This window comes from Sapajus apella, unplaced genomic scaffold (genome assembly GCF_009761245.1).
Source record: "Sapajus apella isolate SASKATOON/1434 unplaced genomic scaffold, GSC_monkey_1.0 scaffold1, whole genome shotgun sequence".
NCBI classification, from domain to species: domain Eukaryota; kingdom Metazoa; phylum Chordata; class Mammalia; order Primates; family Cebidae; genus Sapajus; species Sapajus apella.
The window spans coordinates 81,661,234-81,671,979 of NW_022436941.1; positions in this window are offsets into that span (position 1 = coordinate 81,661,234).

The following is a 10,746-nucleotide window of genomic DNA, read 5'->3' on the forward strand; positions in this document are numbered from 1 at the left end:
GTAGCAGTAATTAGTGCTTTTGAAATATCTACAGGTTGGTCCCAATGTGTTCCTTAAGCTGTGTACTCAGCCTCTGCTTTTACTCTGTTATTAGAGTAGGCTGTTTTTTCTTGGGATCCTTTTGGGTGCAGTGCTCTCAGTTTCAGATGCAGTTTGCTAATGATAATTTGCGTCATTTGTAAGTTGTAGCAACACGAAGATCTCCTGGTCTATCTTTTGGTCCATGATATCATGTAATTAGAGAGAGTAGAAAATGGGAAAGAATTTTAAAGTGGTTGTGTGCTCACAGTACAGCTTTGAAACCTAAGGAAAGAAAAGAGGAGGCAACCATTTGTGTTAAGAATGAAATGCTCTTATGTCCTTTGGAATGTTCGTTGTGATCTTTTGACACAGAAATTAAAAATGGAAGTAAATGGTCTTTGTCCACACAAAATTTGCTTCTTCAGGTTATAGTGGTTTTGGGGTTTTATTCATTCATCCAGCATTTATTGTTTTATGTTTAGAGAGATGAGAACGAATGCGTGAACGGGGCGCTGAACCTGCATGGGGGGTTCACTTTCACATACCACCTCTTATTTGAGATTTACTACAGTCCTGATAGGTAATGCAAGGCAGGTGTTTATTACCCCATTTCTGTCCTTTGCAGGTGAGGAAGTTGAAGTGCAAAGAGGTTAAATGACTTGCTCTTTGTCATACAACTAGTGAGAGCCAAGATCAGGAAACAAGGCTCCAAGTTTAGTCTTTTTTCCTGACATCTTGAAGTCTCAAGCTTGGGAAATGGGACAAATACAAATAGGCTTGTAAAAGCAAAATGGCAGCTACAGTCACATTCCATTGACTCATTTAGTTATGTATACCAGAGCTAGGTCTTCTGGCCAGTGGGAGGTGCAGTTATATAAGGAGAACACGGGAGTGACGACAGTCCCTGAAGACACGAAGGGTGCGCCTGTATGAAGCTTATGAGGCCTTTATTTTGAACTAAATAAACATTGCTTCAAGTTTGTAAATCTTCTTAGGGAAAGGTTAGCTGGTGATGAAGATGATGGTGAGGAAGAAAATACAAATAACAGTGATTGCAACACCAGCCAGGGGTTACATTTGGTGAGTGTTTACTATGTGTTAGGTACTCATCTGAGTACTTTTTAAAATATTAACTCTTTTAATCTTCCCAACAACCCTCTGAGGTCCTAATTTGACAAAGAGGAAAAGGAGGCATGTAGAGTCGAAGCACTTTGCCCAGGATGTCTTGCTGATAGGAGCAGGTGTAGGATTTGAACTGGCAGTCTGTCTCTAGTATCTAATCTCTTCTGAGCTGTTTTGGCTCTCAGTCTTCTTCAGCCGATGCTTCTCCCAAAAGATGAAAATATATGTAGAAACCTTTCCCCATGGTTTCAACTCTTGGACTGGTCTTTATCCACACTTGCCTGACCACTACTTCTAATCCAGATGGTGCAGAGAAGGGGCCAATAAAAGTAAATTTGGGTGTTTCCTGATGTGGGTTAGTATTGGTTAGCAGCTTGGGAGAAGGAGGCTGGCTAAATGGAGAACTGTGAGAGACTGTCACCATGTTTCTCCCTGTAAAGTTGCCAGTTGTCACACTGCCCTTTGTGCAAAGTGAGAGACACTCATGGCGGACTGTCCTAGGCGATCAAGAGGGGACCTGCCGGGTTATTCGTGGCTCATCAGTGTGCTCCAAATGGGGAAGATGCAGCTGCATCCAAATTGGTGCCACCCATCCAGGAATTAGAGCCCCCATTTGTAGATTTCTAAGCAGCTGCCATCTCCCCGTCTGTTTCATAACTAAAAGCTCTGTGGCACAGGTCTTTTTTATAGGCTAAAGTCCTTTAAATGGGTGCTTAATGTACCTCTATTGATTTTTCTGTTGACTGTTGCCTTATTATATGGTTCAATCAACTTAGCTTTGCACCATTCCGTATAAAGAAACAGATACTGAATTTTGTTGAGTTTCATTTTAGGCATATCTTGACTCTTACCTTTATGGTCTCTCAACTTTCAATAGGTAATTCAGTATGATGCTTGCTTTTAAGTGGAATGTTTATTCAATCTCTTCAGATACTAAAGGAGATTGGCAGTCAAAATAGATTGAAAAACAAAGAGGGAGAGTAAAAACAAATTTGAATAAATGTTTGTTTGTGAAATGTCCTTATATTTAGGCTCTGTAAAGAGTGCTTAAGAAGTCACTGCTTGAGAGATGTGGTATTCTGAGATTGGGGGTGCCTTATGGGGAGATTATATTCCAGCTCTCCAAGCTACTCGTGCGTAGGACTTGCATTCTTGTCCTCTTTGAGTGCTACTTAGAGACCAGTTAGTTTCATAGCACAAAGTTAGAAAGTGAGCCAGTGTGGTAAAACTGAGTGGGTCTAACAACTTATTTTAGGTCAGGTTGCTAGAATCACCCAACATACAAGTGATTTAGTAATAAAGTGTTCTAAGAAGAAACCAGGAAGGAAGTGGGAAAGCAAGCAAGTAAGAAGGGAAACCAAGGAATGGTGTAATTTCAGGGGAACTCCCATCCCTTAGCAGAAGGATGCAGAGCCGAGGGACTAACACACAGAACTGGGTGGAGCATGGCAGAATTTGCTACACAGCCTATCCCTCCGGGGGCAAACCCTGGAGGAAGAGTCCAGGTGTGTCCCTAAGGGCTCACAGAGGGGAGATACTGTGGCATAGTTCTGGAAGAGGAGGAATAGACAGTGCTTGGAGGCATGGAAGTAGGCAGCAATTCCCTCAAACTCTGAATGGGACAGGGCTTGGAGTGCATCCCCAAAAGAGGGACCATTGCTCTATTCTTTACTGGAAGATCAGAAAAGTGAAAAGACTGCTTGGGAATAAAGTGCTCCCAGCCTTGGCATGGACCAACCACTTGTGTTCAGTGGTTAATGAGCATCTCAGGGCTGACTACTGTAAAGAAAATCTAGAGTCTCTTGTAGCATTTTCTGGTTACAAGTCAAGCCCTGAGTTGACCTAGATAGAGACCCTTGATGGAGAGGAAGGGATCCAAAGTAGGATTTCCTAATTCCATTTTGAGTCAGTTTTTTTTTTCTTTTTTTAGTTTTTAATTTCTGTTAGGTACACAGTAGGTGTGTATATTTATGTGGTTATATGAGATGTTTTGATACAGGCAAGCAATGCATAATAATCACATCATGGAGAATGGAATATCCATCCCCTGAGGCATTTATCCTTTATGTTACCAACAGTCCAATTATACTCTTTTAGTTATTTTTAAATGTGCAATTAAACTTTTATTGACTATAGTCATCCTGTTGTGCTATCAAATAGTAGGTCTTATTTATTTATTTATTTTCTGAGATGGAGGAGTTTTGCTTTTGTTGCCCAGGCTGGAGTGCAGTGGTGTGATCTCAGCTCATGGCAACCTCAGCCTCCTGAGTTCAAGAGATTCTCCTGCCTCAGCTGGGATTACAGGTGCATTCCACCATGCCTAGCTAATTTTTTTGTATTTTCAGTAGAGATGGGGTTTCGCCATGTTGACCAGGCTGGTCTTGAACTCCTGACCTCAGGCGATCTGCCTGCCTCAGCCTCCCATGAGTTCAGTTGTTTTGATTATTATATTCCAAAATAAGTAAGAACATGTGCTATTTGTCTTTCTGTGCCTGGCTTATTTCACTTAACATAATGACCTCCAGTTCCATCCACATTGTTGCAAATGACTGGATCTCATTCTTTTTTATGGTTGAATAGTACTCCACTGTGTGTATGCACTACATTTTCTTTATCCATTCATCTGTTGACGGACACTTAGGTTGCTCCCAAATCTTAGCTATTGTGTACAGTGCTGCAGCAAATTTGGAAGGTAGATTACCTCTTTAGTATACTGATTTTCTTTCTTTTGGGTATTTACTTAGCAGTGAGATTGCTGAATCTTACAGTAGCTCTATTTTTAGTTTTTTTTGAGGAACCTCTAAACTGCTCTCCATATTGGTTATACTAAGTTACATCCCTACCAACAGTGTACGAGGGTTCCCTTTCCTCCACCTCCTCACCAGCATTTGTTATTGCGTAAATTCAGATCAAAGCCATTTTAACTGGGGTGAGATGATATCTCATTGTAGTTTTGATTTGCATTTCTCTGATGATCAGTGATGTTGAGCACCTTTTAATATACCTGTTTTCTATGTGTTTGCCTTTGGAGAAATGTCTATTAAAAACTTTTACTCATTTTTGATAGGATTATTACATTTTTTTCCTAGAGTTGTTTGAGCTCCTTATCTATTCTAGTTTTTTTTTTTTTTTTTTTTTGGGGGGGGGGGCGAGTTTCGCTCTTGTTACCCAGGCTGGAGTGCAATGGCGCGATCTCGGCTCACCACAACCTCTGCCTCCTGGGTTCAGGCAATTCTCCTGCCTCAGCCTCCTGAGTAGCTGGGATTACAGCCACCATGCCCAGCTAATTTTTTGTATTTTTAGTAGAGACGGGGTTTCACCTTGTTGACCAGGATGGTCTCGATATCTTGACCTCATGATCCACCCGCCTCGGCCTCCCAAAGTGCTAGGATTACAGGCGTGAGCCACTGCGCCCGGCTCTAGTTTTTAATTCCCTGTCAGATGGGTAGTTTGTGAATATTTTCTCTCATTCTGTGGGTTTGTCTTTTCACTTTGTTCCTTGTTTCCTTTGCTGTGTAGATGTTTTTAACTTGATGTGATCCCATTTGTCCATTTTTGTGTGGGTTGCCTGTGCTTATGGGGTATTGCTCAAGAAATTTTTGCCCAGGTCAATGTCTTGGAGATTTTCCCCAATGTTTTCTTGTAGTAGTTTAATAGTTTGAGGTCTTGGATTTAAGTCTTTCATCATTTTGATTTGATTTTTTTGTATATGGTGAGAGATAGAGGTCTAGTTTCATTCTTCTGCATCTTGATATCCATTTTTCTCGGCATTATTTATTGAAGAGACAATCTTTTTCCCAATGTTTGTTCTTGGAGCCTTTGTAAGAAATGAGTTTACTTTAGATGTGTGGATTTGTTTCTTGGTCCTCTGTTATGTTCCGTTGGTCTATATGTCTGTTTTTATGCCAGTACCATGCTGTTTTGGTTGCTGCTCTGTAGTATAATTTGAAGTCAGATAATGTGATTCCTCCAGTTTTGTTCTTTTTGCTTAGGACAGCTTTGACTATTCTGGGTCTTTTGGGGTTCCATAAAAATTTTAGGGCAGTTTCTTCTATTTCTGTGAAGAATGTCATCGGCATTTTGATAGAAGTTGCATTGAATATGTAGATTGCTTTGGTTAGTATGGACAGTCTAACAATATTGATTCTTCTAATCTGTGAACATGGAATATCTTTTTATTTTTTGGTGATATGGTTTTGCTGTGTCACCACTCAAATCTCAGCTTGAATTGCATCTCCCAGAATTCCCATGTGTTGTGGGAGGGACCCAGGGGGAAGTAATTGAATCATGGGGGCCAGTCTTTCCCATATTATTCTTGTGATAGTGAATAAGTCTCACAAGATCTGATGGGTTTATCAGGGGTTTCTGCTTTTGCTTTCTCCTCATTTTTCTCTTGCTGCCCCCATGTAAGAAGTGCATTTTGCCTCCCACCATGCTTCTGAGGCCTCCCCAGCCATGTGTTACTGTAAGCCCAATTAAACCTCTTTTTGTTCCCAGTTACAGGCGTCTTTATCAGCAGCATGAAAATGAACTAATACATTTGGTATCCTTTTCGATTTCTTTCACTGGGTTTTATAGTTTTCATTACTTTTGTAGCACTGTACCTTAATTTTTACAGGATCTTAGTTGAAACCCTATAACTGTCACTCTCAGCAAGTGGGACTCAGAGCTTAACAGAGCACAGCTACTTTCCTTTTCCCCGCTGCCTCTTCAAATTCATTCTGGTGGCTGGCCCCTCTCAAGCAATAGTGATCTGGTCACTCCTAGTCAGAAAAACAGTCTCAGTTTAGAAATTATTATGTCCAGTCCAATATATTCATAAAAATGTATACTTCTTTCAAAGTTAAAGTTTCTACCACTGCTGCCCCACCCCAAGCCCAGACCTGCAATGGAGGAGAGAAGATTGGCTTCTTGCCATCTTACTGCCTTGCATTTTTTTCTGCCTTCTCATTCAATCTCTAGGTTGCCTTGGGCCCCTCCTGGGCTGAAGCAAAGGAAAGGGGATGAGTGCAGAGGCAGGACCATTATGACTTGACAAATCGTGTTGTGAGTCATCTCAGAGTCTACAAGGTGGTTAAGGCTGGCTCTACCAGAGAATCTGGCAAGTTCTTCAGGTATAGTCTGCCCAGATGGGGATAGCACACGTGGTCCTCTTGATGGTGGCATAAACTTTCTCACCTTGGGGGGCTGGTGGTTTGCTTTCCTGTGGCATCCCTCTGCCTCTCCAGACAGTCCTCTTGTTTAGGATCCAAGGTAATCTTAGCCTGCCCTCTCTTCTCTGTGGCTGATATCTGATCCATGGGAAACCTTCAAGCTTCCTCTACCCTGACTACCTCTGGGCGCACTGTCAGATCACAGTGCAGCCATCCCTCTTTTATTCCACTGGAGAGGTAGCCTGCTGGCCCTTACAACTTACTGTTTACATGGTTTGTGCATGAGACAGACACCTGACCACTGTGACCCCATTTTTAGTCCACATCCATCAGTCTCTTAGAATGGACCGCTTATGACACCTTTCCTTGATTTTAGATAAAGGAAAAGCACCCACAACTCCTATGCCATGAATGGGAGTGGGACTCACAACACACCCATAGTTTTCTCCAAAAATCTTATTATTTTAAGTGCGCATTCACCTTTTAATGTAATAGGGTGTACTCTGAATGTGGTCAATGGCTAATCATGACTAAAACCTGGTTTGTAGATACTGCCTTTGCAAACCCTACCTTGTAGTCTCACATTTCACTTCGGAGTGTGGTGTCTATTGTCTGGTCTCTAAATACCAGTGATTATTGATGAATTATGGCATGCATTATTCAATGAACGTTGAGTATATTCAATATGCTGACATCTAGAATGTAGATATGGGTATACATAAGAACATATATTTTAGAACTGTGAAACCCCTTTGGTATATAAAAGCTGTAAATTATTGTCAATGGTATAGTCCTCATGTTGAATGGTAGTTTTGTGGCTATTTAGCATAAAATGAATACACTAATAAGAAGGATCACTCATGGATCAATAATAAGAATACATAATAAATCAAAGATTATAATTAATCTAATTCTGTATACGCAGGTTTTTTTAAAAAGCCTCCTTGGGGATCTCTGAGTCTAGACACTAAAAGCGATGATCATCAACATTTACCAAGCATGACAGTGTGCCAGACATTGTGCTAAGAGTTTCGCCTCATTTATTCCTTCTAACAACCTTAAGAGGTAGGTAGTAATAGTCTGTTTCCCATTTTACACATGAGGAAACTGAATGTCAAAAGGGCTAACTTGCTTAAATTCCCATGGCAGAGTATGGAACCAAATTCAGGTCTGGCTGACAGCCAACCTCGCCCCTGCTTCCCACCCACAAATATCTGAATATTTAATGGGTTGTGTCCCAAGCCAGGAAGAGACGGTGTGTTGGCCTGGAAAGAAGAAAGGCTTTGCAGTCAGCCACAGCTCAATTCAGAGATGGCTTCAGAACTATCAGCTGCATGATTAGGGGTGAATTACCCCAAATCAATATTGACCGCTGAGCCCAGCCATAAACTGAAGGATGACAAGACTTACCTTTCAGTGCTGTTGTGAGAGGAGATAATGACTTTGCATCAGCAGGCACATTTGGGGTCCTCGATAAATCACACGTATTATTGTTCCATTCCTGCCCTTATCCATAAAATGACTTGAGAGCAGTGAAAAGGAGACAGGCCAGACTGGGATCTCAAACTCCAGTGATGTGGAACTTTTCTGCTTGGGGCGTCAAGTTCTATTAGTCTAGAACTTTTCTCTATTAGGATTCATCTGTGTGGTTGTTAAACCATGCTAGGCAATAGAGTCACAGAGCAACCTTGGGTGAAGGGCTCAAGATCCGTATTTCTCTTTGAGTTGGACTTCTGAATACCACATTCTCCTCCCCACCAGAAAACACACACTTCTTCTTGGGGCCTTGGTGCTCCTGGCCAGCATGTGATTGGTATTTGGCAAAATCTCCCTTCTGGCAGGAGAGCGGTTGGGTTGTGGCTGATGTAGACACTACATCACTGCGAAGTCACTCTGCAGGGGACAAAATGAGAGAAGTCTAAGGGTTTCTATCCCCTACTCCCGCCCCCGTGGAATTCTCAGCTGAGCGCAGTCATAGCTTGACTTGGCACTTGAAGTCTCCCATTGTGCCCTAATGTCCTCCCTGTCATTGCCCATAAGCCTCTCCTTTCTAAGAGGGTGCAAGGGCAGGGCCGCATGTGAACTTGAATGATGATGGGAGTACAGCTGCTGTTTCTCACTAGTTCCCAAACCTCCAACTGCATATCCAAGTCTCTGGCTTGAAGCAGGGCAGTCAGAAGAGTCAGGAGGAAGGACCTGGGCAAGAAGAATAAGAAGGCCCCACCACAGGGCCTCATCCCTATCCTCTCTGTCTGCATCCCTCCAGCGGGGAGCTCAGGTGTGGGGTCCCCAGCACCTCCTCAGCAGGCAGCTTCCTGAAGCCCAGGATGCTCACTCTCAGCCCTGCTTCCTCTCCACACCTTTCCTGCCCCTCCCGCATCTCAAATTGGTTCTTAGAACCCCTGCCACATCTAAGGAACTACTTGTGAAATACCTTTGTGATTACAGTTTAGATGTTTAATTAGAAGCTGGGAATTAAGCTTCCAAACACCACAAAATGAAAGCTTGAGATTCTTCCAACAAACCCCAGCTTTCCACGAACGTGGGCTGACTCATCCATCTGTGTTCTTCTCTCGCCCCCATCCCCCAAGCCCTGTCTTTCATGCTGAAGTCATTCACTTTCTTCACCTGGATTTGGAAAACTGCTGAGGTCTCATTCAGCCTCATTCCTAAGTTGTCCTTCAAAAGCAGGGACATGCAAAGTGGCTGCCTGTGGCAGAGGCAGCAGGAGAGGGGCACACATGTTGGGTCTGAGAACCCCACCAAGACTGTTAATTAGTTGCTCATGTTGACAAATGAGAGCAGATTTCAAATGCTCCATTTGAACGTGGAGCAGGAAGAACATTGTGCTCTTGTGACTTGACTTTAAACGTTGCCTCTAGAAGATGGGGTGTTATTGAAAGATGTCATTTATTTCCTTTTATGAATTGAGATAAAATGGTTCTAATTCTCTCACTGTTTTCTGGCTTTAGGGCCCTGTGAAAGAATGTTTATTCTTTTGCTTTTGGTGGGAATTGGATGTCTGTCGATTTAGCATATGTTTAAAATATTTTAGCTTTGGAAAGCTGCCCTGATAGCCTTCTCCTTCTAGTCAAAATTAATCTCATCTTCCCGCAGCTCTCACAGCCAGTGATTCATGCCTCTAAGATAGCCCTTCTCATATTCTTCTTAATTCTATAGTGACTTTTATTTCTGTTTGTCTCTTACATCAAACTGAAAGTTCTATGTGGAGAAGAACTCTGTCTTACACATCTTCGTAATTACCTGAGTCTAGTCTGGTACATGATATTTGGCAGCATTCAGTTCATATTACATTGACTCTGGAAGATCACACAGAGAGGGGGATTCTGAGGGATGGCAACAACCACCTTTGTAGCAGATGCTGTTGGGGTGTCCAACCCATGTCCCCTTGGCCATCCCAGAGTTTGGCTGTAGTCACCTGCTGTGCAGACATACAACCTCCTGCTTCTCTCTGTCTGCAGGCATTCTTCAGCCATAAGAATGAGCTTGGAAGCACACAGGTTAGGTTGCAAGTACAAGGAATTATTGCCCAAGGAGTAACCCTTGGCCAAAGAGGGAAAGGCCTGGATAGATAAATAACCCAGCATCCTTTCCCTCATTTTGAGGAATGTTCACAGTCTCCTAAGGGTTTCCTGCTGGAGGAAGCCCTTCTTGCCCAAAGCTTCTAAGCACACTCCTCATTAGCTTTCCTCCCTTCCCTGTTTCATATTCCCTGGGTTCCCCTGGGATCAACAGCCAAATGAAGGACTTCAGCCAGTCCTCACCTCCAAGGAAGTGCCAAAGGGGAACCCAAAGGCCCTTAATCATTAAAAAAAACTTTAGAGATGCTGGCTGAGCTATCAATGGGAACATGGATGCATACACAGGACCTACACCTTGTCATCTATGCTCTTCAAACAATGGAGCTGGAGAGGCAAAGAAGCAACGAAGCCAAATTCTGTGGGTGGGGCTTCTGAGCATCGGGAAAGGGAATTTCTACTTGTGGCCAGGAAATAGAGCTGGTGCCTTGTAGAAAGACTGGAGGTAATGCAGTCAAAGGGCAAGCTTAGAGCAGCATGTGAAGGAACTCACCAAGGATTAGAAACAGCCAATGGGTCAGACAAACCAAATGAGACCAGAGGAGGAAAGTGGTGCCATGGCAGGAAGGGCTTCCAGACACATAGTCACAGGAATCTTCAGGAGAGGGATGAGGAAGAACGCATGGATCGCCAGGCCCAGGAGAGTCTAAAGCTGGTTTGATGCGGGAGAGTTTGGCTGCATCTGGGCAGAATCCAAGAATAAGTGACAGAGGAGCTGGGCGTCTGCTGTCAATGCAGCCAATTAGGAACACAGTCTCAGGCTTGGGTCTCAAGCCTTGTCTGGTTTTAGCTACTCTATAGGAATAGTGTGTGTGTGTGTGTGTGTGTGTGTGTGTGTGTGTGTGTGTGTG